Below are 25,793 nucleotides of genomic sequence, written 5' to 3'. Positions count from 1 at the left end.
GCAGCCACAGGCGTGTGAAGAAGGTCAGGGATACATGGGGACGCACCAGGCTCACGGGCTCTGCAGGATCAACTTTATTCCCGTTAGAGGGCTCTGAGCTGTCACAGTGTGGGGTTCTCCAGCTCTGTTCCTAAAGGAGCCTATGACTTTGGCATCACAGTGCCAAGACCCCAGAACCAAGCTGAGGAGAAGCCCCAGAATGTCTCCCCATCAAGGGGGTCTGTGGGAGGAGCTCCACTCATTTCCACTGCACTGTGCAGTACCCGGCAAGGCCGAGCTTTGTAAACACAGCCTGGGCATCCCTGGTGGGAGTGTGCAACAAGAGGAACAGGAGAAAAGCCTCTTGAAAAGTTTTGTTTGAACAAAAGCCCATCACAAACCCGCCCCCTTTCCTTTTCACCTGAAAACCCATCCAGACATGGCTGATGGAAACGTGGCAATGTGGATGAACGCACCCACTCACTCATTCCTCGCCCCCCTCGTGTGTCTGCCTCCTCATTCACCCACAGCATCATGCCCCCCCAACCCACCCACACAAATGCTCACTCATGCCACAAACACTGGAGCCCCACCCACCCCAAGGCCATGCCAGAGTCCCCAAGATAGAGATAAACAAGGCAGAGTGTCTGCCTCTGGGACCTTCCCCTGTAGGGGGATGGCCCAAAGGAGAAACAAGCCATTTAAAACGGTGTGGCGAATTCTCTTCCTCCAAGACTCAGTTTAGGTGTTCCGGCTCTCAGAAGCCCTCCGTGAAAGCCCAGCCCTGACAAGTCACACTCTGACACAGAAGGGATGAGAAGAAGTGGGGGGAGCAGTGGGGAGCAGCGGGGAGCAGCGGGGAACAGGGACATCTGCGCTTATCTTGTCTTTAGACAGGTCTCTTAACCTCTCCAGGTCTCCCCTCCTACATAAGGTGACAACTACATAGCTCCAGGACTGTTGCAGAAGTCATGGGGTGGGGTGTGTGCACAGAAACACTCAGTGCCCACGTCTACACTGTGGGAGTCCTTGGTGCCTGGTAAGTGGTTGACTGCGGGGTGAACTGTTCTTCTGTTGTCCCCAGCATGGAGTGCCTGAACCCTCACCCTTAGTGCACTGAACATTCTGGCATCAGGGCTGTGTTGTATCCGTCCTTTAGTCCCTAAGTATCCCTACATTCAGAGCATGATAAATGGTAACAGGATGGATCCCTGTGGGAAAAGCTATTTTTTTTAAAAAAGATTGTATTTATTTGAGAGAGAGAAAGAGAGAGCAGGAGCAGGGGGAGAAGCAGGAGGAGAGTGATGCAGGGCTCAGTCCCAGGACCCCAAGATCATGACCTGAGCCAAAGTCAGATGCTTAACCCACTGAGCCACCCAGGCCCTCCAGGAAGAGCTAGTGTTAAATGACTAACCAAAGAGGCAAGGGGCTATAGATATTTACATTTACATATATCCACACAGCTACTAAATCACTTTGTGAGGGGATGATCTAGTGGGTTCAGAAACTTTCTTTCCTAGTCTAAGAACAAGCTAGTGTGGCTAAAGGGAAGTCCTGGGGCCCCTATGACCTTGTAAAGGTAGACAATTAACCTATGAGGACCTAAGGATATCAGACCTGCTCATCCCCCAGAGATCCCAGACCCTAGGCTGGCACTCAGTGCTATCAGAGCTCCCACACAGAGAAGTTCTATTAAAAAAAAAAAAATTGTATTTATTTGAGAGAGAGAAAGAAAGCAGGAGGAGCTATAGTGAGAAAGGGAGAAACGGGTTTCCTCTGAGCAGGGAGTCTGACTTGGGGCTTGATCCCAGGACCCTGAGATCATGACCCAAACCCAAGGCAGATGCTCAGTGGACTGAGCCACCCAGGTGCCCCTGCCGGGAGATGTTCCAAATGGTGCTGGAAACCACACAGCTCGCAAACAGGAGGGCCGAATTCAGACCTGAGCCAGACCTACTGTTGCCAGTGTAAGCCCAGTCCCTGGGCTCAGTGCGGGCCTCGACAACGGGCAGGTCCCCGGGCTGCCTGGTCATCACACAGAGCCCCTCCTGAGCGGCTGGTGTTGGGCACACCAGTGGGGGGACACCATGCCAGGTGGCGTAAATATCCCTATGACTTCTCCAACATTGATATTGCACTCACTGACTTAACTGTGATTTCAACTAAATTGCAGGGGCGCCTGGGTGGCTCAGTGGGTGAAAGCCTCTGCCTTCTGCTCAGGTCATGATCCCAGGGTCTTCAGATCAAGCCCCGCATCGGGCTCTCTGCTCAGTGGGGAAGCTGCTTCCCCCCTCTCTCTCTGCCTGCCTCTCTGCCTGCTTGTGATCTCTCCCTCTGTCAAATAAATAAATAAAATCTAAAAATAAAATAAATTGTAATTTCTTAATTCAATACCTACTTTGTGCCAGGCACTTAATTAACACCCTTCTGAAATTACACTGTTCCATAAAATCAGTTGTGTTCCCACTGTGTCCAGCATTGTTCATAGATAAAGAATGTGAAACCCGTCATCTAAAGGAATTCCTTGCCTCGCGGCAGAAACTGACAAGCCCATGGCGGGTTTCAGGAGCAGAGGACGTGGCGCTGTCGGCAGCATGGGGTGCTGGGATCGAAGAACCCAAGATGCTCAGAAAGCCCAAGCGACTTGCCCACAGCAGCTCCAGAGCAGGGAAGAAGTTTAGGTTGCCATTAGGTGTTTCTCCTGAGGCCTGGAAACAATCCACCCAGGGCCTCATTCTGACCATCAGTTTTGCTGAAAGCGAAGGGGGACCACTGCCCCACTGCCCAGTGCACTCCCAGCAAACATCAGACCAAGCAGAACAGAATACAGCTCAACCTTTCAATTATTAATGGAGTCCAGTCCTAGGAGCCAGACATTGTGCTACATAAACTTGTTTTAGAACTCATTATTATTGTTCCCAAACTGTTCAAACACTGGATTTTGATTGATGTGTGTGGTTTGGATATAATGTTGCAAAAGGCTATTTGCCACAATGTTACTATTGGTTAAGGGGAGGTTGGTAAGGGGGTGAATGCAGGGGTTGGTTAACCCTGCCTCACTTACAACAATACACTTTTGTTACTTTTATAATTTAAGCTATTTTAATGAGAAATATTTTTTTAACAAGTAAAAGGCACTTCCAAATGGTGTTATTTGCCTCTTTGTATCAATTCCATACATTTACCTTATATACTCAGTCTGGAAATTTGGGTAAGGGCATGAGCTTTCCACTAACACATGGGTTCGGATCCCAATTCTGCTGCAGCTGACCCATCGTGGGACTGTCTGAAGCCTCGGTTTGTCCATCCGCACAGCAGGGAAGAGCAGAGCTAAATTCGCAGCAATAAATGATGTAAGAAAGCCAAACAGCCAGTCTGGCACCCGTTGGCCCTCAATCTCAGATAGGTTCAGGATCACATTATTTTTGTTTTTACAGGGCTCAAAAAATGTCCTCAGAAATGGGATTTAAATTATGCTAAATAGCTCCAAAACATGAAGTAAGGACTGGCAAGTGGAAGTGGTAAAGACAGCTCTCATTTCAATAAAAGAAGACTTTTTCACCAGATATTCAACAAGGCATCGGAGGTTGCTCCGGCAAGTGGCGACTCCTCTGCCCCTGAGGTGGACCAGGAGAAGGTGACCAAGCACCCGAGAGACAAGACATTGGAGGCAGTCATCAGATAAGGAGATTGGGCGACATGGCTGGGATGCTTCTAGAAACTTCTTCAGGTGAAAGAGCCCTTAGAAGGAGGGATTTACCAGGTATCTGGCAAAGCCATACGCAGACACTCTGAATCCACAATCACAAACAAGTTTGCCACTGTTTTATTTTTAAATGACACGTTCTTTTATTGTTTAGGTCAGTTTGCTTTTTCTTGTCTTTATGGACTCAGGAGCAAACTGTCCCCAACAGCTTGGCTGCCAGCAGTCGAGGCCGGCGCCAATTTTCCCCGATCAGTCGCAGTTACAGCAGAGGCTCTCCCTTGAGTTAGTTCCAACCAAAAGATGGTGTCAATTCCTTTTCTCCGCAATATTTTATAATGAACCAAACTTTAAATAAAAATTAAAATGATACTCTCATCTCTACCAGAACACAGCCAGAGTTAACTAGAAGAAGCCAGCTCCCAGGAACCGGGAGTATCCTGCCCTAGGCACCTGGCCTCAGTCTCAGGCAGTAGGAGGGAGCTCAGCCATCAGCTAGCTGTGTCACAGAAGGATACTGGCATCTTTGCAACCACAACACTGGCAGGTCCAACCTCCACACCTTCCCTGGGTATCCATCAAAACTTCCCTTATTTTGTACCATGACACTACCTGGCATTCAGCCTCTCATGAATGCTCAGTCCTGAGACCTCCCGAAGACATTAACATGCCCACCTCCTTTGACCCAGAAACCCTATTCCTAGGGAATAACCAGAGAATGTCACGGCAACATGTGGGAAGTTGCGTGCACGGAGAGGCTCACTGCCCTAGCACGTGGGAATGTTTAGCTCACCCACTTGAAGGGATTTTAAGAAGCAATATAAAATGGTACGAACCCTGCCCAACATACACATAGGCACACACACACATATGTGTGCAAGCCCACACGTGCCCAATGCTAAGTCCTGGCCAGGAGGACAGAGGGCCAATTCCTCTGTGTCCCGGCACCTCATGAGACCTGAGTTTGAGACCTGCCTCTCTCTGAATAGGAAGCAGGCAAGTCCCTCATGTTTTCCTGAACTCTGTTTCCTCATCTGTACAATGGGTAATTGCACTTTTCCTCTTCTACCTATCTTGGTCTTCCTCAATTTTGCAGTTACATTTGTCATGCCTCCTAACATGTATCCAATTCTTTTTTTATTATTACTTTCAGTTATCCAACATATAGCACATCATTAGTTTTTGATGTCGTGCTCAACAATTAATTAGTTACGTATAATGCCCAGTGCTCATCAAAACATGTATCCAGGTGATAAAGAATTAGGGGTCAAGATGGCGGAGAAGTAGCAGGCTGAGACTACTTCGGGTAGCGGGAGATCAGCTAAATAGCTTATCTAAAGATTGCAAACACCTACAAATCCAACGGGAGATTGAAGAGAAGAAGAACAGCAATTCTAGAAACAGAAAATCAACCACTATCTGAAAGGTAGGACTGGCGGAGAAGTGAATCCAAAGCGATGGGAAGATAGAGCGCGGGGGGAGGGGCCGGCTCCCGGCGGAGCAACGGAGCAAAATCAGGACTTTTAAAAGTCTGTTCCGCTGAGGGACATCGCTCCAGAGGCTTAACTGGGGTGAAGCCCAGGCGGGGTCAGCGCGTCCTCAGGTCCCACAGGGTCGCAGAAGGATCGGGGGTGTCTGAGTGTCGCAGAGCTTACCGGTATTACAACGGGGAAGCCGGCTACAGAGACAGAGCCGAGGAGTGACTCTCAGCTCGGGGTTGCCTTGAACCGGTCGCAGGCTCGGTCAGCTCGGAGCGCGGCCGGAGGCCAGGGTGACGGGAGTCATTGGGCACTGTTCTCTGAGGGCGCACTGAGGAGTGGGGCCCCGGTCTCTGCTCCTCCGGGCCGGACACCGGGAGGCCGCCATCTTCATTCCCGCCCTCCGGACTCTACGGAAAGCGCTCAGGGAACAAAAGCTCCAGAAAGCTAACCCGAGCGGATTACTCAGCGCGGCCCCGGGTAAGGGCGGTGCAACTCCGCCTGGGGCAAAGACGCTTGAGAATCACTACAACAGGCCCCTCCCCCAGAAGATCAACCGGGAAACCCAACCAGGACCAAGATCACCTACCAAGGAGTGCAGTTTCAATACCAAGGAGAGCGGCGGAATTCCAGAGGAGAAGAAAGCAAAGCACGGAACTCAGGGCTTTCTCCCCATGATTTTTTAGCCTTGCGGTTAATTTAATTTTTTTTTCTTTTTCAATTTTTTTTTCTTTTTCTCTTCTTCTGCTAAATTTTTTTAACTTTTACCGTTTTCTTTTTTAACGTTTTTTAAATAGTTTATCTAATATATATATATATATATATTTCCTCTTTTTATATTTTTTCTTTATCGGCTTTCTTTTTTTAAATAGTTTCTTTTTTTTTTTTTTTTCTTTTTAAACCCCTTTTTATCCCCTTTCTCCCCCCTCACGATTTGGGATCTCTTCTGATTTGGCTAAAGCATATTTTCCTGGGGTTGTTGCCACCCTTTTAGTATTTTACTTGCTCCTTCATAAACTCTTATCTGGACAAAATGACAAGGAGGAAAAATTCACAACAAAAAAAGAACAAGAGGCAGTACCAAAGGCTAGGGACCTAATCAATACAGACATTGGTAATATGTCAGATATAGAGTTCAGAATGACGATTCTCAAGGTTCTAGCCGGGCTTGAAAAAGGCATGGAAGATATTAAAGCAACCCTCTCGGGAGATATAAAAGCCCTTTCTGGAGAAATAAAAGAACTAAAATCTAACCAAGTTGAAATTAAAAAAGCTATTAAGGAGGTGCAATCAAAAATGGAGGCTCTCACTGCTAGGATAAATGAGGCAGAAGAAAGAATTAGCGATATAGAAGACCAAATGACAGAGAATAAAGAATCTGAGCAGAAGAGGGACAAACAGCTACTGGACCACGAGGGGAGAATTCGAGAGATAAGTGACACCATAAGACGAAACAACATTAGAATAATTGGGATTCCAGAAGAAGAGGAAACAGAGAGGGGAGCAGAAGGTATATTGGAGAGAATTATTGGAGAGAATTTCCCCACTATGGCAAAGGGAACAAGCATCAAAATTCAAGAGGTTCAGAGAACCCCCCTCAAAATCAATAAGAATAGGTCCACACCCCGTCACCAAATAGTAAAATTTACAAGTCTTACTGACAAAGAAAAGATCCTGAAAGCAGCCCGGGAAAAGAAGTCTGTAACGTACAATGGTAAAAATATTAGATTGGCAGCAGACTTATCCACAGAGACCTGGCAGGCCAGAAAGAGCTGGCATGATATATTCAGAGTACTAAATGAGAAAAACATGCAGCCAAGAATACTATATCCAGCTAGGCTATCATTGAAAATAGAAGGAGAGATTAAAAGCTTCCAGGACAAACAAAAACTGAAAGAATTTGCAAATACCAAACCAGCTCTACAGGAAATATTGAAAGGGGTCCTCTAAGCAAAGAGAGACCCTCAAAGTAGTAGATCAGAAAGAAACAGAGACAATATACAATAACAGTCACCTTACAGGCAATACAATGGCACTAAATTCATATCTCTCAATACTTACCCTGAATGTTAATGGGCTTAATGCCCCAATCAAAAGACACAGGGTATCAGAATGGATCAAAAAACAAAGCCCATCTATATGTTGCCTACAAGAAACTCATCTTAAACCCGAAGACACCTCCAGGTTTAAAGTGAGGGGGTGGAAAAGAATTTACCATGCTAATGGACATCAGAAGAAAGCAGGAGTGGCAATCCTTATATCAGATCAATTAGATTTTAAGCCAAAGACTATAATAAGAGATGAGGAAGGACACTATATCATACTCAAAGGAACTGTCCAACAAGAAGATCTAACAATTTTAAATATCTATGCCCCTAACGTGGGAGCAGCCAACTATATAAACCAATTAATAACAAAATCAAAGAAACACATCGACAAGAATACAATAATAGTAGGGGACTTTAACACTCCCCTCACTGAAATGGACAGATCATCCAAGCAAAAGATCAACAAGGAAATCAAGGCCTTAAATGACACACTGGACCAGATGGACATCACAGATCTATTCAGAACATTTCATCCCAAAGCAACAGAATACACATTCTTCTCTAGTGCACATGGAACATTCTCCAGAATAGATCACATTCTTGGTCCTAAATCAAGTCTCAACCGGTATCAAAAGATTGGGATCATTCCCTGCATATTTTCAGACCACAATGCTCTAAAGCTAGAACTCAATAACAAGAGGAAATTGGGAAAGAACCCAAATACATGGAGACTAAACAACATCCTTCTAAAGAATGAATGGGTCAACCAGGAAATTAAAGAAGAATTGAAAAAATTTATGGAAACAAATGATAATGAAAACACAACGGTTCAGAATCTGTGGGACACAACAAAGGCAGTCCTGAGAGGAAAATATATAGCGGTACAAGCCTTTCTCAAGAAACAAGAAAGGTCTCAGGTACACAACCTAACCCTACACCTAAAGGAGCTGGAGAAAGAACAAGAAAGAAACCCTAAACCCAGCAGGAGAAGAGAAATCATAAAGATCAGAGCAGAAATCAATGAAATAGAAACCAAAAAAACAATAGAACAAATCAACGAAACTAGGAGCTGGTTCTTTGAAAGAATTAATAAGATTGATAAACCCCTGGCCAGACTTATCAGAAAGAAAAGAGAAAGGACCCAAATAAATAAAATCATGAATGAAAGAGGAGAGATCACAACGAACACCAAAGAAATACAGACAATTATAAGAACATACTATGAGCAACTCTACGCCAACAAATTTGACAATCTGGAAGAAATGGATGCATTCCTAGAGACATATAAACTACCACAACTGAACCAGGAAGAAATAGAAAGCCTGAAGAGACCCATAACCAGTAAGGAGATTGAAACAGTCATCAAAAATCTCCAAACAGGGGCGCCTGGGTGGCTCAGTTGGTTAAGCGACTGCCTTCGGCTCAGGTCATGATCCTGGAGTCCTCGGATCGATTCCCACATTGGGCTCCCAGCTCCATGGGGAGTCTGCTTCTCCCTCTGACTTCCCCTCTCATGCTCTCTCTCTGTCTAAAAAAAAAAAAAAAAAAATCTCCAAACAAACAAAAGCCCAGGGCAAGACGGCTTCCCGGGGGAATTCTACCAAACATTTAAAGAAGAACTAATTCCTATTCTCCTGAAACTGTTCCAAAAAATAGAAATAGAAGGAAAACTTCCAAACTCATTTTATGAGGCCAGCATCACCTTGATCCCAAAACCAGACAAGGATCCCATAAAAAAAGAGAACTACAGACCAATATCCTTGATGAACACAGATGCAAAAATTCTCGCCAAAATACTAGCCAATAGGATTCAACAGTACATTAAAAGGATTATTCACCACGACCAAGTGGGATTTATTCCAGGGCTGCAAGGTTGGTTCAACATCCGCATATCAATCAATGTGATACAACACATTAATAAAAGAAAGAACAAGAACCATATGATACTCTCCATAGATGCTGAAAAAGCATTTGACAAAGTACAGCATCCCTTCCTGATCAAAACTCTTCAAAGTGTAGGGATAGACGGCACATACCTCAATATTATCAAAGCCATCTATGAAAAACCCACCGCAAATATCATTCTCAATGGAGAAAAACTGAAAGCTTTTCCGCTAAGGTCAGGAACACGGCAGGGATGCCCGTTATCACCACTGCTATTCAACATAGTACTAGAAGTCCTAGCCTCAGCAATCAGACAACAAAAGGAAATTAAAGGCATCCAAATCGGCAAGGAAGAAGTCAAACTATCACTCTTTGCAGATGATATGATACTCTATGTGGAAAACCCAAAAGACTCCACTCCAAAACTGCTAGAACTTGTATAGGAATTCAGTAAAGTGTCAGGATATAAAATCAATGCACAGAAATCAGTGGCATTTCTCTACACCAACAACAAGACAGAAGAATGAGAAATTAAGGAGTCCATCCCATTTACAATTGCACCCAAAACTATAAGATACCTAGGAATAAACCTAACCAAAGAGACTAAGAATCTATACTCAGAAAACTATAAAGTACTCATGAAAGAAATTGAGGAAGACACAAAGAAATGGAAAAATGTTCCATGCTCCTGGATTGGAAGAATAAATATTGTGAAAATGTCTATGCTACCTAAAGCAATCTACCCATTTAATGCAATTCCTATCAAAGTACCATCCATTTTTTTCAAAGAAATGGAACAAATAATCCTAAAATTTATATGGAACCAGAAAAGACCTCGAATAGCCAAAGGAATATTGAAAAAGAAAGCCAAAGTTGGTGGCATCACAATTCCGGACTTCAAGCTCTATTACAAAGCTGTCATCATCAAGACAGCAAGGTACTGGCACAAAAACAGACACATAGATCAATGGAACAGAATAGAGAGCCCAGAAATGGACCCTCAACTCTGTGGTCAACTCATCTTCGACAAAGCAGGAAAGAATGTCCAATGGAACAAAGACAGCCTCTTCAATAAATGGTGTTGGGAAAATTGGACAGCCACATGCAGAAAAATGAAACTGGATCATTTCCTTACACCACACACGAAAATAAACTCAAAATGGATGAAGGATCTCAATGTGAGAAAGGAATCCATCAAAATCCTCGAGGAGAACACAGGCAGCAACCTCTTCGACGTCAGCCACAGCAACATCTTCCTAGGAACATCACCAAAGGCAAGGGAAGCAAGGGCAAAAATGAACTTTTGGGATTTTATCAAGATCAAAAGCTTTTGCACAGCAAAGGAAACAGTGAACAAAACCAAAAGACAACTGACAGAATGGGAGAAGATATTTGCAAATGACATATCAGATAAAGGGCTAGTGTCCAAAATCTATAAAGAACTTAGCAAACTCAACACCCAAAGAACAAATCATCCAATCAAGAAATGGGCAGAGGACATGAACAGACATTTCTGCAAAGAAGACATCCAGATGGCCAACAGACACATGAAAAAGTGCTCCACATCACTCGGCATCAGGGAAATACAAATCAAAACCACAATGAGATATCACCTCACACCAGTCAGAATGGCTAAAATTAACAAGTCAGGAAATGACAGATGCTGGCGAGGATGCGGAGAAAGGGGAACCCTCCTACACTGTTGGTGGGAATGCAAGCTGGTGCAACCACTCTGGAAAACAGCATGGAGGTTCCTCAAATTGTTGAAAATAGAACTACCCTATGACCCAGCAATTGCACTGCTGGGTATTTACCCTAAAGATACAATCGTAGTGATCCGAAGGGGCACGTGCACCCAAATGTTTATAGCAGCAATGTCTACAATAGCCAAACTATGGAAAGAACCTAGATGTCCATCTACAGACGAATGGATAAAGAAGCTGTGGTATATATACACAATGGAATACTATGCAGCCATCAAAAGAAATGAAATCTTGCCATTTGCGACGACGTGGATGGAACTAGAGGGTATCATGCTTAGCGAAATAAGTCAATCGGAGAAAGACAACTATCATATGATCTCCCTGACATGAGGGAGAGGAGATGCAACATGGGGGGTTGAGGGGGTAGGAGAAGAGTAAATGAAACAAGATGGGATTGGGAGGGAGACAAACCATAAGTGACTCTTAATCTCACAAAACAAACTGAGGGTTGATGGGGGGAGAGGGTTGGGAGGGGGGGTGGCGTTATGGATATTGGGGAGGGTATGTGCTATGGTGAGTGCTGTGAAGTGTGTAAACCTGGCGATTCACAGACCTGTACCCCTGGGGATAAAAATATATGTTTATAAAGCTGTAAAAAAAAAAAAAAAAGAAAAGAAAAAAGAAAGGATGAATACCCAAGTTTTGTAGCAACATGGACGGGACTGGAAGAGATTATGCTGAGTGAAATAAGTCAAGCAGAGAGAGTCAATTATCATATGGTTTCACTTATTTGTGGAGCATAACAAATAGCATGGAGGACATGGGGAGATGGAGAGGAGAAGGGAGTTGAGGGAAATTGGAATCGGAGGTGAACCATGAGAGAATATGGACTCTGAAAAACGATCTGAGAATTTTGAAGGGGTGGGGGGTGGGAGGTTGGGGGCACCAGGTGGTGGGTATTGTAGAGGGCACGGATTGCATGGAGCACTGGGTGTGGTGCAAAAATAATGAATACTGTTATGCTGAAAAAATTAAAAAAAAAATAAATTAATTAAAAAAAAAAAAAAACATGTATCCAGTTCTTGAGTAGTGGATTGGCTAACAAAATCTTCAGGGATGTTTCCCACCCTAAAAATGACTGTAGGCTCTTCTCATTTTCTATTTTCTGGTTCTCCTTGTAGGTCTGCATCCCGAACAATGTTCCATTCTGAGGGCAAGTCCTCCCAGCCTGAGGAAAAGGGCCTTTGTTGAAATAACAATGGACTTTGATCCCCCAGAAGTGGCTTTGAATCCTGACTCCACATCCCCTCTCTCCCTGTCCTCAGGTAAGTGGTTCAAAGCCTGGTCTTCCATTTCTTTGCTGATAGATCCTCGATAGGAATGCCACCTAGAGCTCCCGCGTCCTGACCCCTAGTGACCGCCCACACAACCTGTGCTAGCCTTCAGCAGCAGAAGCAGCACTGAAGGAAGAGAGGAGGCAAGAGGGGACTAGCCAAATTTTGAGGCTGGAGAGGAAGCTCTTAGGAAGTGCCGTATCTCAAGCTGGGAAAAAGATTTTAAATGTCCACCAGGCCCAAGCATTCGAAGTTCAGCTCAGCCCTCTGCCAGCTATCTGAAATGGCCATCCAAGCTTGGTTGAAATACCTCCAGTATTGGGGGACCTTCTCCCCCCACCATGAGTGGATCCCTTCAGTCCCTGCACAGCTCTCCCTCCTGCACTAGAATCCAGAGTCCAACAAAACTTCCCTCACTAGGACCTCGGACATCCACTTTGGGAAGGAAGAGAGCAGATCAGCTGCAGCTCCTATATGACATTCCTGCAGGCCACCGCAGCCACACAGCTACTGTCCTCCACACCCGATGACCTTTCTTGGGGTGGCAATTATCTTTCCATTTGAGCTGCGGCTTCCGCTCCCAGGAATCCTGCTTTCTCTCTACTTATCTGCACCCCTCTAGAATGGAATCAGAGGGGGAGAGATAAGCCGGCACATCTAGTGTGAGCTGGCAAACTCCGGGGTCCAAGGAGACCCTCGCTGGTCACACAGACAACTGTGGGCCAGCGGAGAGGACACACCCCTCACTGAAGTGGGTGGCTGCGCAGATCTTATGCAAGGAAGAAGTTGTCCCGTCTTCTCATTTTTCAAGAGAAACCAAAGTTTACAGTTTGTACAAAAAGTCTGCTGAACAGCTTACTGGCAAGTGATGAAATCAGTTTTAAAACGACCTGCGAGGGGCGCCTGGGTGGCTCAGTGGGTTAAGCCTCTGCCTTCGGCTTGGGTCATGGTCTCAGGGTCCTGGGATCGAGCCCCGCATCGGGCTCTCTGCTCAGCAGAGAGCCTGCTTCCCTTCCTCTCTCTCTCTGCCTGCCTCTCTGCCTACTTGTGGTCTCTGTCTGTCAAATAAATAAATAGAATCTTTAAAAAAAAAAAAAAAAAACAACGACCCGCGAGGCGCCTGGGTGGCTCAGTGAAGCGTCTGCCTTCGGTTCAGGTTATGATCTCAGGGTCCTGGGATCGAGTCCAGCATCGGGAATCCCTGCTCAGCGGGGAGCCTGATTCTCCCTTCCCCTCTGTCTACCGCTGTGCCTACTTGTGCTCTCTCTCAGCCAGATGAGTGAATAAAATCTTTAAGAAAAATTAAAATAAATAAAAAAGTAGCACAACCCGGAAACATTAAACTCCGGCTGAGTAAGTCCGCGAGCTGTTTATTGAACCATTCGGAGATGCAGAGAAGCTTTTTCAAACACCCGGTGAAATTTGGAAGCACCAGGAAAACCACTTACAAACCCCTGTTCTGATTATTTTAAAAGCCCCCTGGATCCCCTAGGGCCACTCCTGCAACCCCAGAAAAGAAACCCTTCCTAGCTTCCAGTCTCTTGCCGGCTATGAGAGCCCCAACAACCACAGAGTGACAATTTCCCAAAGTCATGGTCGGCCCCTCAGCGGCAGAGGGACAACGAAATCTAGGATGGGGTGCAGGTGCCAGCTCTCTGGGGAGCGAACGAGCACAGGCTTCTGAGACATGGTGTGTGCCTTCCAGAAGCCCTGCTCTCCCAGAACTCTCCCTCCGCTCCCCTTCCATCACCTCCACTTGGCAGATGAGGACACTGGGGCTCTCTGGACAGTCTGTGAGCTCAGGCAGCCCCATAAAGCGGCAGGGTTAAGAGATCCTGTCCTTCACCGAGCAGCCCACCCCTTCTTAGAGGCCTCGGACCACACCGAAGCCCTGGAATTTAGAACTTTCCTGAAACAGTGCAATTAACAAATAAACTAGAAGGGGTCCCAGGGTTCCTCCCAAAGCCAGGGCGTTCTCACCGGCTGTCTGGGATTTTGCTGGATATACACCATCAACGAGACCAACTGGGGGCTGGAAGGGCCTGCCCAAGGACAGAGGGGACAGAGGCACTTGTGCAGAAAGCTCTGGGGGATGACCCAGAGGAGGAAGGTCCGTGGAGACGGATGCAGCCCAGCACTCCAGGACCGGCCGACGGGGGGGCCCCTTCTTCAGGGGATGCCCGGTAAGCATGGCCACTGGCATCTCGGAGTCTCCATGGGAGTGGGGAGAAGTGGGGACACATGGTCTGATAACACCACTAATCCAACTTAAACTTCATCACCTGGGACGGGAACCTCTGGCCTGCTACATTGGAGGATGGGAAGAAAAAAGGGGCAAAAACAACCCCCCTCCTGGCCCTGGGGTTTGCAACCATTGAGAGAAGGGTAATAAACTGCTCAGAAAGAAAGAGATCTAAATTTAGGCTGAAAAGTCAAAGTTCCTTGAAAACAATGCAAAACTGAAGGTACGCTGTTCTCTCTCTCCTCCGCTGTTTCTCTTCTTCTTTCCTTTTCCCCCTCCTTTCTGGCTTTTACTCCAAATTTCTTACTGGAAGGTTGAAAGAGGCTGGGAGATCTCAACAACTCTGAAAAGTAGCAACTTGGAAAACGCCCCTGTATCGTACACACCCCAGTCGTTCCTGGGCTCCTGCCTTCCCAGCCGCTCACCTAAAATCAGACAGGCAGCTCCTTACTGACTGCTTCATTTCACTCTGAAGTTCCCAAAGCAGAGACCTGTCCGCTCAGGACCGAGGTCCCTCCCCAGTTCAAGCCCCAGAAGGACACAGCTCAGTCTGGAGAGGGCAGTCTCTGCAGCTCCATGCACCCAGGCCTCCCCCATCGTCCCCCAGGGCAGATGGGTCCAAGCCTGAAGCCCCATCACCTCCAGCAGCCTCCAGAGAAGAGACCCCGGCCTTACCTGGCAAGGGAGAAGCTCGAAGGGGTACCAGCTCCAGCTCCAGTCCAGGGCGGGGATCCAGCAGAAGCAGTGTCAAGAGAAGCAGCCAGCCCCAGGCAGCCCCCTCCTGCGGGGAGGGGGTCACCGGCCAGCAAACGCGCTCACCCTCCTCCCCCGCCAAAAAAATTTTTTTGCAATTTCAATCTCCAAACAAAACTTGGAATAAGTCTGGCAGCTTCCCCCAGGCCAGGGGTCCCCAGAAAGAGCTAGTTTTAAAACCAGTAACTAAAGAAATACCGTAGAAAGGTAAGTCTCCGGACTTGGAAAATAAAACAGAAAGTGCTGGAGAAACACAAACATAAGGAAAGGGGAGACGGGTCCTCCGGGAGAGCAGCAGCCGCGGCAGGCAGCCCAGCTGCTGCTCAGGAACAAAGCTGCTCGGTCCCCCCAGGGGCAAAGTGGCCGGGCAGTGGGAGCCCCCTGCTCGGAGCCAGGAGGGCGGAGCCGGCGGTGGGCGGGTCTGCAAGGAGGGCCGGCGGGAGGGGCGGCGGCGCCGGGAGGCCTGGAGGGCCAAGGTCTGTGCCCTGGGGGGCGGGAGCCGAGCGCGCTGGAGGGTGCGCCCCTGCGGGAAGGGGCAGGGGCAGCTTGGCTTCCAGGCAGTGGAGAGGCCGCCCTAGGAAGCCCGGGACAGGGGCTGACACTCCCTGTCCAGTTATAGACCACACCGGATATTTTGGTCCCTTTTACAGCTCGGTCTAAAATAGCCCCCCCCGCCCCCCGCGGGCAGCAGCTGCAGGCCAGTTTGGAAAGTTTAGAGGGGTAAGGGGTTGGGGATGACTTTGCCATTTGTCCTGCAAGGAGGGACCGGACACGTCCCAGCACCTAGCTGCTGCTTCCTACAGGTGGCCCCGTTTGTGGCTCTCCCTACGTCCTGGGGGAGGGTGGATCCATGCCCTTATTATTAGATGAGGACCTGGAAGGCCTGGAGAGCTTCTGTCACCTGCCAGGGTCTCTCAGAAGAGGGGGGCAGGAGCCAGGTAGGTCTAAGGAGAAGTGAGCAAAGATTTCAAACTAGAGTCAGCATTGCTAAGAGTCCTGCCTAAGGGTCAGAAGGATATTGAGGCAGGACCCACGCACCCCCCCATATCAATTTCTGAAACACCATGAATTCGGGGGGGGGGGGGGGGCCTTCGGTCAGTTGCCTCTCCAGCACCTTCCCGGGAGGAGGCATCCTTCTAGGCTGGACCAGAATAGAGATAATAGAACACCTGTTGTTTGATAGCCAATCCCGCATTCGATAGTTGGACTCTGTTTTTGCAGGATTTGCCTTTCTGAGCTCGTGCTCCTCCTGGGAGCACACTTTCAGTTTCAGTAGACTGGGTCTCTGGGGTGGAAAACAAACAGTTTTGTTTTACCTCCTCTTCTTCTTGAGCCACAGAACACTACTGCCTCCTTTTCTAGGGCTTCCCAACCCCCAGAAGCAGAGAAGCAACAAGTGTTGGCCCAGGGGGCTCCTCTAGGTTTTCTCTCTGACCTCTGTTCCTAAAAACAGCACAGGCAGGGGTATTTTGAACTAGATGAGAGCATGTCTTCATCCGGATGACCTCCTCCATCCCCTCACCCCCACTTCCAAACAGGCTTCTGAACTCTGGGAGTCTCTGACTGCCTACTTAGTAGCTTTTCATAGACAGCAGAGGGCAAATTTGTGAGCGCCCAGGGAATTCTCGACAACCCAGCCGCTTTCTTCTTCTTCTGTGATCTTTCCCAGCTGTCCCATGACCATCCACTCCACACCTGGTTCCTGAGCACCCCTTGGCACCCCTTGGTACAGTGTCAGGTGTCTTCCAAAGGAAGCCGAGGAGGTGTGCTGGTGAAAACAGATGCCGCTGTGGGATGCTGAGGGGTGAGGCAGGGGCCCTGCTTATCAGAGTCAAGGTAGGGTAGGGAGCGGTACACTCACTTCTCAGCTGTTAGATGCCCTGTGTGTGCCAGGACCATCCAGGTGCGGAGGGGGAGTTGTTACCGGAGTCGGGTTCTGCGGCCCAACCATGGTAGAAACCAGGCCAAACCCAGAAGTCAAAGGCGCAGGCCCAGTTTTACTGGGCCCACAACTCTAGCAGAAGCGGGGAGACACAGAACCAAGGGGTAGTGCTCAGGGAGACCTCCCCATACAGACCAGGGACCTGCACTTAATGAAGTTCAGGCACAGGTTCCCAGGGCCAAATACGCTAATGAGGCAAGGGGAGGGAAGGCCTCCTCCTGATTGGCTGGAAGGGCCTGGTCCTGGCGGGCAGATACTGGCAGACAACTGGGCCAGCTCTCAGGTGCTTGCTGGAGCCCAGGGCCTCTGTTTTAAGTGGGGCTTGTAAGGAGCGTCACATTTTGGCCACATCCTGATCCTGCGAAGACAAGTGGTTTAACAGTAACCGCCCACAGGAGTCGTCCCGGGTGCACGATGTTTGTCGCTTGGGGCTTGTCCCCACGGTGTTTGGCTATCTCAGAGTGGGAGCCCAGGCGGGTTGCCAGCACGCATGCTGGAGAGGGAAGGACAGAAAACCAGAACACGGGAAGCGGACTGCCATGTTGCATTGCCGACTGATCCTGAGTGCTGTGAAGGACACAGGAGGATGAGTCAGACCACGAGGGAAGCAGCAAACTCCATATCCACTACTGAGGATGCAGAGACTAAGGAAATGGTAGAAGCCCCCTGCCCCCTGTCCCTGTGAGGGAAAACACCTTGGAGTGGGGGGGGGGGGCGGGAGGGTGGGTTATGGCCAAGGGCCAGGTGGTTGATGGGGGTGGAGAGGCCTGCAGAGGAGTGTGACTTAAGCCTGGTGACCAGGAGTCCCTGATGTGCTTTAAAGGGGGAGGGGCATGGCCAGGGTGAGGCTCTGTAGAGTCCCAGGGGCATCGGTGGGGCTGGGTCTGACAAGTCAGGGAGGTGAATTGGCAGACCTCCCTGTCACAGAGAGGGCACTCTAGGCTAGTCCCGAGGCAGGAGCTCGGGAACTTTCAGCCCCCACTTGTAACCACAGGTAAAGGAAATCTCCAATGGAGTGGGAGAATGGAGGGGGACCCGAGGTTCCATCCATAGATGGCTACAAGGTTGGATTTTTTTAATTTAGTTCAACATTTGTTGAGAGCGTACTAGAATCAGACACTAGGGATGCGAAGCTGGGTCGAGTAAAATCTGGGCCCTGGTAAGAAAATCAATAAAAGGAAAGCTCCCAGGAATGGGGTCTGGAGCCAGAGGGGGATGCATGGGAAGCATGGAAGGACGGAAAGCCAGCACACAGGAAGCGGACTGCCATGTTGCATTGCTGACTGATCCTGAGCGCTGTGAAGGACAGGGGGCAGGGATCCTATCCGAGATGTGTCAGTTACAGGCTCCAATAGAAAAAGAGGCGGGAAAGACTCATCAATTACAGGCCCCCACAGGGAAAGATGTACATCGCTTCTCTTACAAGAAGTCCGCCAGGGTGGAAACTCATCCAGCGAGAAACCTCACCACCCTAAACTCTAGCTCTTCTCCAGTGGACTTTTCCTTCAGAACAGCCCCCGCCAACTTCTCCTTCTCTGCAAAATAACCTTCCTCTCCTTTGTGTGCTGGACTTGCCTGTGGCTTGCCCTAGCATGCATGTCCTGAGTTGCAATTCTCTGTTATTCCTGAATAAATCGACTTTTGCTGATATAATAAATTTTATGTTTAAGGTTAGCACCATGAAGGAAAGAAACATCTGGAGGGCAGAATGGGCTGTGAAAACGGAGTAATATGTGTCACCCCCTGCTGCAGGGTCTGCACTGGGGAACTAGGGAGAGCCTAGCACAGATCAGAGTGCTTATAGTTACCCAAACGGCAGCATACACTTACAAATGTATTAAGAAGACAGATTCATGTTAACTGTTTCCACAATAAGATAACATTAAAAAAAAATAATAAACCAGCCCCATATCTCTCTCTACCCACTTCTGGGTTTTGTGACTCTTCAAAGCTCCTGTCTGATAACATACTTTATACTCATGTATTTATTCTTTGTCTTCCCAGCCAGAAACGAGATCCAGGAGGGCAGAAAATTCTGTCGCTGCTGCATCTGTAGGGCTGGAACAGTGCCTGGCCCAGGGCAGGGAGAGTTGGTACATGGTCAACACACTCTTTGACTTGCTGTCTCCTCCAGGAACTCCCTCGCTTCTCCAGGAGAGAGAATAATGATGATGATGATAGCAATGGCCATTGAGTGAGCACCTGTGTGCTAGACACACTTGTCGACACTCGAGTACCCTGTTTCTGACGGACGGCACACCGCAAGGATGGTAACGTCCTTGTTGCACCAATCCACAAGGAGACGCTTGGAGGTTTTAAGGAACTTGCCACAGTTGTTCCTCTGACTTCAAGTCCAGTCTGTCTTCTAAAAACTCACACTGTCTTCTGTAGCCCACCCTGCAGATGACTTGAAAAGTTTCCCATTAGCACTGAGATTCTCTGACCTCTGAAAATCAGTTGCAATCATCTGCTAAGAAATCAAATTCTGATTTCCTGGCAACTCGAATCTCCTCCTACTGGATCTTGCCCCCCTGCTCCATTCGGAATAATTCAATCAGAGGCTGTGTCGCTAGCTGATGGTGTGACCCTGCCAAACCCACTGAGCCAGTTCCTGGGCCGGTGTCCTGCCCTGTGTGCCAACCCTGCGCCCTGGGCGTCCCTGCTTCAGAATCACTTACATCAGCATCAGCAACTCTCCCAAGACTCCTGGGCAGTGTGTGTGTGTGTCGGCGGAGGGTGGATGGGGAGTGGCTGCCCTCGACCTCAGAGCCTCCCTGCTGGCCATCTTCTCCTTAACTGGCAGCACCTGAAGGGCTATACTTTCATTCCTCAGGTGAGGAAAGTGAGCTTCAGGGGTCAGTTTGTTCTGTCTGAGAACTAGTCAAAGGCTGAGCCACTCCCTGACTTTGAAATCCAGTAAATGGCATGCAGTGATCAAAGACAACCAGAAGTAGCAGCAGTGAAAGTGACAGAAATTATACGTCCAAGAATGTATTATTTATAATGCAAAGATATGTTCCTGAAAGCTCAGATAAGCACTGTCTATAAAAGTGAAAAATTGGCCATGGTCCAACTGTCCAACAGTAGGGGATCAGTTAAATACAGGATGGGAAATGGCCCGCATGGTGCTACAGGGCTATGTTCCTTACTAGGGGCGATGCTCACGCTGTGTGGTTAAATGGGAAAAATAAAACAGATGAGTAAAGCTCACCTGGGGCTCCCCATTTCTCTCTCCAAAAATCTTTATTGAAGAGATTATCTTGTAGCTTTCCTAGTTTTTTCCTATTGGTTCAAAGATGTTTTGTCTGGTACAGACACATCGTACTCTGTAAAATGAGAACATACTCTTTACACATCCTAGTCTGTTGCTTGAATCTTTTTTTGCATAACACTGTATCTGGGGCACCCGTCAATGTCACTTCCTCTAGTTCCCCTCAGTCCGTGAATGGCCACCTTGCATTCCATCTGCCCGTACTCCTGTCCCATCAGTATTGGATACCCATCACAAGGCAGACAGCATGCGAGGGACAGGGTCTCTAAGTCTGCTGGATACAAAGACCACAACTTCCTTCACAATTCCTCAGCTGATCAATGGTGACATTCACTTCTATTTTCAGTTACAACATGCTGCAATAAACATTTTTCTATGCATATCTCGCTCTGTTCTCATCTGCGTGTATTTCTGGGGGCAGTTCCAGAAGTGGCCGGGGGGTCGAAGGATGATTTAAATTTTGATAGATACATTTTTCTTGGAGAGCTTAAACGTGTAGAGTCTAGAAAGGAAATGCGGATTTTGTCCTGCACAGGACAAAAGCCACAGGGGATTTGCAGATGTGAGGCTGATTTATAAACTGGTGTTTGAGGAAAGAGGGGAGAGGAAGGGGGTCAGATGTAAGCAGCATCTACTATCTGCTCTGCCCTCTCATGGATGGTTGGACCCAGCCCGTAAGTCATCTCTGGCTTTGCTCAGAGGACATGTGATCAGTGCTCCATAAACAGACTGCATGTGAATGAAAGCGTGAATACACAGAAGATAAGGTTATCCCCGCCGTGAAGAGGAGAAAACGGGAGCACAGAGAGGTCGAAGCCTTGCTCACTGCCCCACAGCCAGAGAGTGCTCGCTGCCGCCCAGCGGGCCGTCTGTGTCCACGCGTGGGCAGCCTAGAGGGGGCAGAAGCCAGAGCCAGGAGACCAGCGAGGACGGCCGACTCACAGGGTTGCGGTGCTGTGATGGATGCCTCTGGAACAAGAGCTAGAGAAACAGGACAGAGAAATAATGAGTGTCTGTGCTTTCCAAAGACAGTCCCGACTACTGGGAGCGGCGTTATCTGTCCCTGTTGTTCAAGAAAAACAAATCCACTTTCCTAAATTACACGCCTCTGTCTAGATTATAGGGATTCCACATCCTCCCCCATCTGCTCAGCGGGCGTCCGCTGTACCGGCCTTCTGCTTGGCAGTATCAATTATGTTGACAAACTGCCTGTGAGCACTTGCCCAGCCCGGCTCGGCGCTCACCCGCCTTTGCTGAGGGTGGAAACGGCTCTGACAGATATTTCCAGGGTGACACTAAGCAGGCTGGGGGGTTGCACACCCTGGACCAGCCCAGACCTCAGGCTACCCAGACAAGGGAAGGGTTGGGAGGGGCCTTGTCTTGTTTCCCAGGGGCGGGGAGGGGGCCCCATCTGTGGAGAGAGGCATTCACTTCTGAATGTACCCCCTTGAAGGACACAGGGCAGAGAGCTCAGACACTATACCTTGAATCCCCGTCCTGCCACTGACATGACCCTCTCGCCTCGGACAATATACCCATCTTCATCCTTGGGCCTTTAACTGGTCCCTGTAACGTGAGTTCAAGGACGTAGTTCAAGTGTAACTACAGTGCAGGTGGTGAAGTTAGCCACACGTGCTGGCACTCAGTAGGTGCTCACAAAAGTCAGCCACGGCCCTCTTGAGAGCCCTGCAGTCTTAGAAGAGGGGTGCCTGCAGCACGGAGAATGAGAGAGAAGATGTGTGCGGGCACAGAGAGAACATGCGGGCAGCCCTTGCTGACACACAAGGAAGGCGATTCTGTGAACAATGGGGTCCATGCCTGGCCCAGCCCGGGCACCCACAAGGCACCTGCATCCTTGCCCTCTTGGGGGGAGGGTCAGGTGTGTACTGGAAGCTGCCTGCCTCCTGATGGGTCACTTTCTCTGTCTGTGCTCATTCAGTCACATAGACCCTGTTCTTGCTTTATCACAACACCCCGACCTCTTAAAACACTGCTTTTCTTTAACTTCACTTTTATGGGGCCCCGTATTTTACATGGTCAGATCAGGGAGGTGGAGGCTACCTACTTCCTTACAGTGGATTTTTATTTTATTTTATTTTTACAGATTTTATTTATTTATTCGACAGATGGAGATCACAAGCAGGCAGAGAGGCAGGCAGAGAAAGAGGAGGAAGCAGGCTCCCTGCCAGCCAGAGAGCCGGATGCAGGGCTTAATCCCGGACCCTGAGATCATGACCTGAGCCAAAGGCAGAGGGTTTAACCCACTGAGCCACCCAGGAGTCCCTCTTACAGTGGATTTTCAATCATGCCCAACTTTCTGTCCATTTTTAAAATCCCGGTTTTCGAGGACTTGTAGGTTCATAGAAAGCTAGAAAGTCCCGAGATTGCCTGCACACCCCTGCCACACACCGGCCTGCAGCCTCCCTGTCGATGAGCCCCTCCCACCAGACCAGGGAATCTGTTACGATTAATGGACCTCCATGGACACGCCACCATCGCCCAAAGTCTGTAATTTACATCAGGGCTCGCTCTTGGTGTTAGATATCCTACGGGTTTGGATGCACAATGGCATGTATCCGGCATTATAATCTCACACAGAGTATTCGGGTGCCCTGCAGATCCTCTGTGCTCCTCTATCCATCTCCCCCTACACGCCTGGTAGCCGCGGGTCTTTGGACTGTCTCCAGGATGTCACGGAGTTGGATCACGTGGAACGTAGGCTTTTCAGACTGCTGCTTTCACCTAGCGATATGCACTTAAGGGTCCTCGTGTCTTGTCCTGGCTTGACGTGCGTGTCTTTCTAGCACTATACCACATCCCGTTGTCCAGAGGCACATGATTTATTTATCCGCTCGCCTACTGAAGGACATCTTGGTTGCTTCCAAGTATTAGCAATAATGAATTGAAGGTACTAGGAACGTCCTTGTGTAGGTTTTTGTGTAGCTATACACGGTCAACTCCTTGGGGTAAATGCCAAGGTGTGTGATTGGATCATAGGGTAAGTGTATGTTTCGTTTTGTGAGAACCTGCCAAACCGTCTTCCAGAGTGGCCGCAGCGTTCTGCGTCCTCACCAGTGATGCGTGAGGGATCCCTGTGCTCCACATCCTCACCGGCATTTCCCGCTGTCAGTGTCCTGGATTTGGGCCTTTTTGTAGGTGTATAGCGGTATCTTCTTGTTCTGATTGGAATTTCCGGATGACACAGGATGTGGCGCATCTTTCTGTGTGTTTACTTGCTGCCTATGCATCTTCTCCAGTGAGGTGACTGTGAGGGTCTTTGGCCAATTGTTTTTAAAGATTTATTTATTTAAGAGAGAGAGAGAACACGCGCACGCACTGTTTGGTGAGGGGGGCAGAGGAGAAGGAGTCTCACGGTCTCACGCTGAGTGTATAGCCTGATGCAGGGCTTAATCTCACGATCCCGAGATCACAACCTGAGCCAAAACCAAGAGTCGGATGCTTAACCCACTGAACCATACAGGCGCCCCAGGTCTTTAGCCAATTTTTTAAATCAATTATTTGTTTTCTTATTGTTAGGTTGTAAGAGTTCTCTGTGTGTTTTGGATCACAGTCCTCTATCAGATGATGATATCAAAAGATGAGTCTTTTGCAAATATTTCCTCCCACTCTGTGGCATGTCTTCTCATTCTCTTGATAGTGTCCTGCAAAATCGAAGTTTTTAATTATAGTGAAGTCCAGATTATCAATGATTCCTTCCACGGATCATGTCTTTGGGGTTGTGTCTAAAATGGCATCACCATACCCAAGGTCCTCTAGGTTTTCTCCCATGTTCCCTTCCGGGAATGTTACAGTTTGAGGTATACATTTAAGTGATGATCCACTCCGAGTTACTTTCTGTGAAGGGTGTCAGGTCTGTATCAAGATTTATTTTCCTGCCTGTGGCTGTCCAGTTGTCCCAGCATGATGACTGACCCACTGTATTGGGTGGGTTTGCTCCTGCATCAAACATCTGTTGACTATATTTATGTGGTTCTTTCTCTGGGCCTTCTGTTCTGTTCCACTGATCTATTTTGTCCTCCCCCCGGTCCAAGACCACACTGTTTTGATTACCGTAGCTTTGCAGAAAGTTTTAAAGTTAGGCAGTATCGTTTCTCCAACTTTGTTCTTCATTGTCATCTTGGCTTTTCGGAGATTTTCGCCTCCTCATAGAAACGTTAGATATGTTTGTTTTTATAACAACTTTAAAATCGGTATTTGTGGTTATGTCTTAGGATATTCAAAACACCTTAGTAATCAGAGACGCACATATACTTTATAAAATCAAATACATTAGTGAAATAGATGCTCCGTGTTTTTCTTCACTATTGGGGTGGGTTTCGGAGAACACTGTTCTGGAACATCAGAGCTAGAAAAGGCCTTAGCGATCGTAGGCAACTTGTTTCCTAATGTTAATGGGCTGCAGACTTGACTGAGAAACCCCCGGAGATTTTGGTTTGGAGATGGGGGGTAAAGCCCCGTCCTCTGCTCTTCGACAAAATCCCTGCATGATTTCCACGCACGATTCCTTGGACTAACCACACTTGGAGGAAACACGCACCTTTTGTCTCCACCCTTCTACAGGCAGAAGCTGATGATGGAAAGAGGAGTGCCTGCCCGAGGTCACGGGCCAGGAAGTAGCAGCTGACACTGGGAACCAGGGCTCGGACCCTGGGTTTATAGAGGGAAGGGCCAGGTCTCTTTCCTTCTCTGAGCTGTGGCCCTAGAACATCCATCAGGCTGCCTCCCTCTCTGTCCTCACTGCCTCTCCCTCTGTCCTCTGCCCTCCAGAGTTTCTTCTCCACTTCTATCAGGAGTGGCTCACAGAGGACCAAAGGGCTGTTCTTCCTGGAAAATTCATGTTTTGGCAACAGAAGACTCATGAGACCCTAAAATCTAACCATAAGAATTATCCCCCCACCCTGACCCTCCTTGGAACTCCTTTGCTACATGTTTGTGCTTCTCTTTATCAGGGGTTCCAGAATCTCTCTCGTCTGCAGAATCACCTGGGAAATTTAAAAAATGATTCAAAACCTCCAGCCTGCACAGTTCCAATTTAGAAGGTCTGATTCGCTTAAACCCTACAACCACCTGGAGAGTTATGAGCAATTGGGACCTCGGAGAGGTTGGGCCACTCACCCAGGCCTCCACCTCCTTAGAACAGCAGGTTAGAATTTGACCTGGGTCTCTGGATATCGAGTTCTTTCACACATTGGAGGCCAGTACACGCAGACAGGAAGGAGTTTCACTTTAAGAAAAAGAAGGGGTGAGGGTGGCAGACAGGCTAGGAGACACAGGCTGGTGCTGGGGCCCGTGCCGGCTCTGGAGCCATGGCATGGGGGCCAACACTAGGGCTAGCTGGTGCCGAAATCCCTCCTGTTTCAAGTTAGGAGCAGACTGAGGGCCTGGGCTAAGCTGGGCTGCAGGTGGAGATCGGGGCCCGGGGAAGGGAGTGGAAA

The 25,793-nt window shown here is 48.3% G+C and overlaps 1 protein-coding gene across 2 annotated transcripts in view; it reads right to left on the bottom strand.

The window, feature by feature from the left end:
- COL22A1 (collagen type XXII alpha 1 chain) overlaps nt 1-15,466 on the bottom strand; it is a 249,235-nt gene extending 233,769 nt beyond the window's left edge. For both annotated transcript variants that reach the window (XM_047727479.1, XM_047727480.1), the window contains exon 1: nt 15,047-15,466. The gene's annotated coding sequence lies outside the window, so the exon portion shown is untranslated. The remainder of the gene's footprint in view (nt 1-15,046) is intronic.
- Nucleotides 15,467-25,793: the final 10,327 nt, after the last annotated feature.

This window comes from Lutra lutra, chromosome 4 (assembly GCF_902655055.1).
Source record: "Lutra lutra chromosome 4, mLutLut1.2, whole genome shotgun sequence".
Taxonomy (NCBI): domain Eukaryota; kingdom Metazoa; phylum Chordata; class Mammalia; order Carnivora; family Mustelidae; genus Lutra; species Lutra lutra.
The sequence above is the reverse complement of the archived record's forward strand: the minus strand, read 5'-3'. Positions and strand labels throughout refer to the sequence as shown.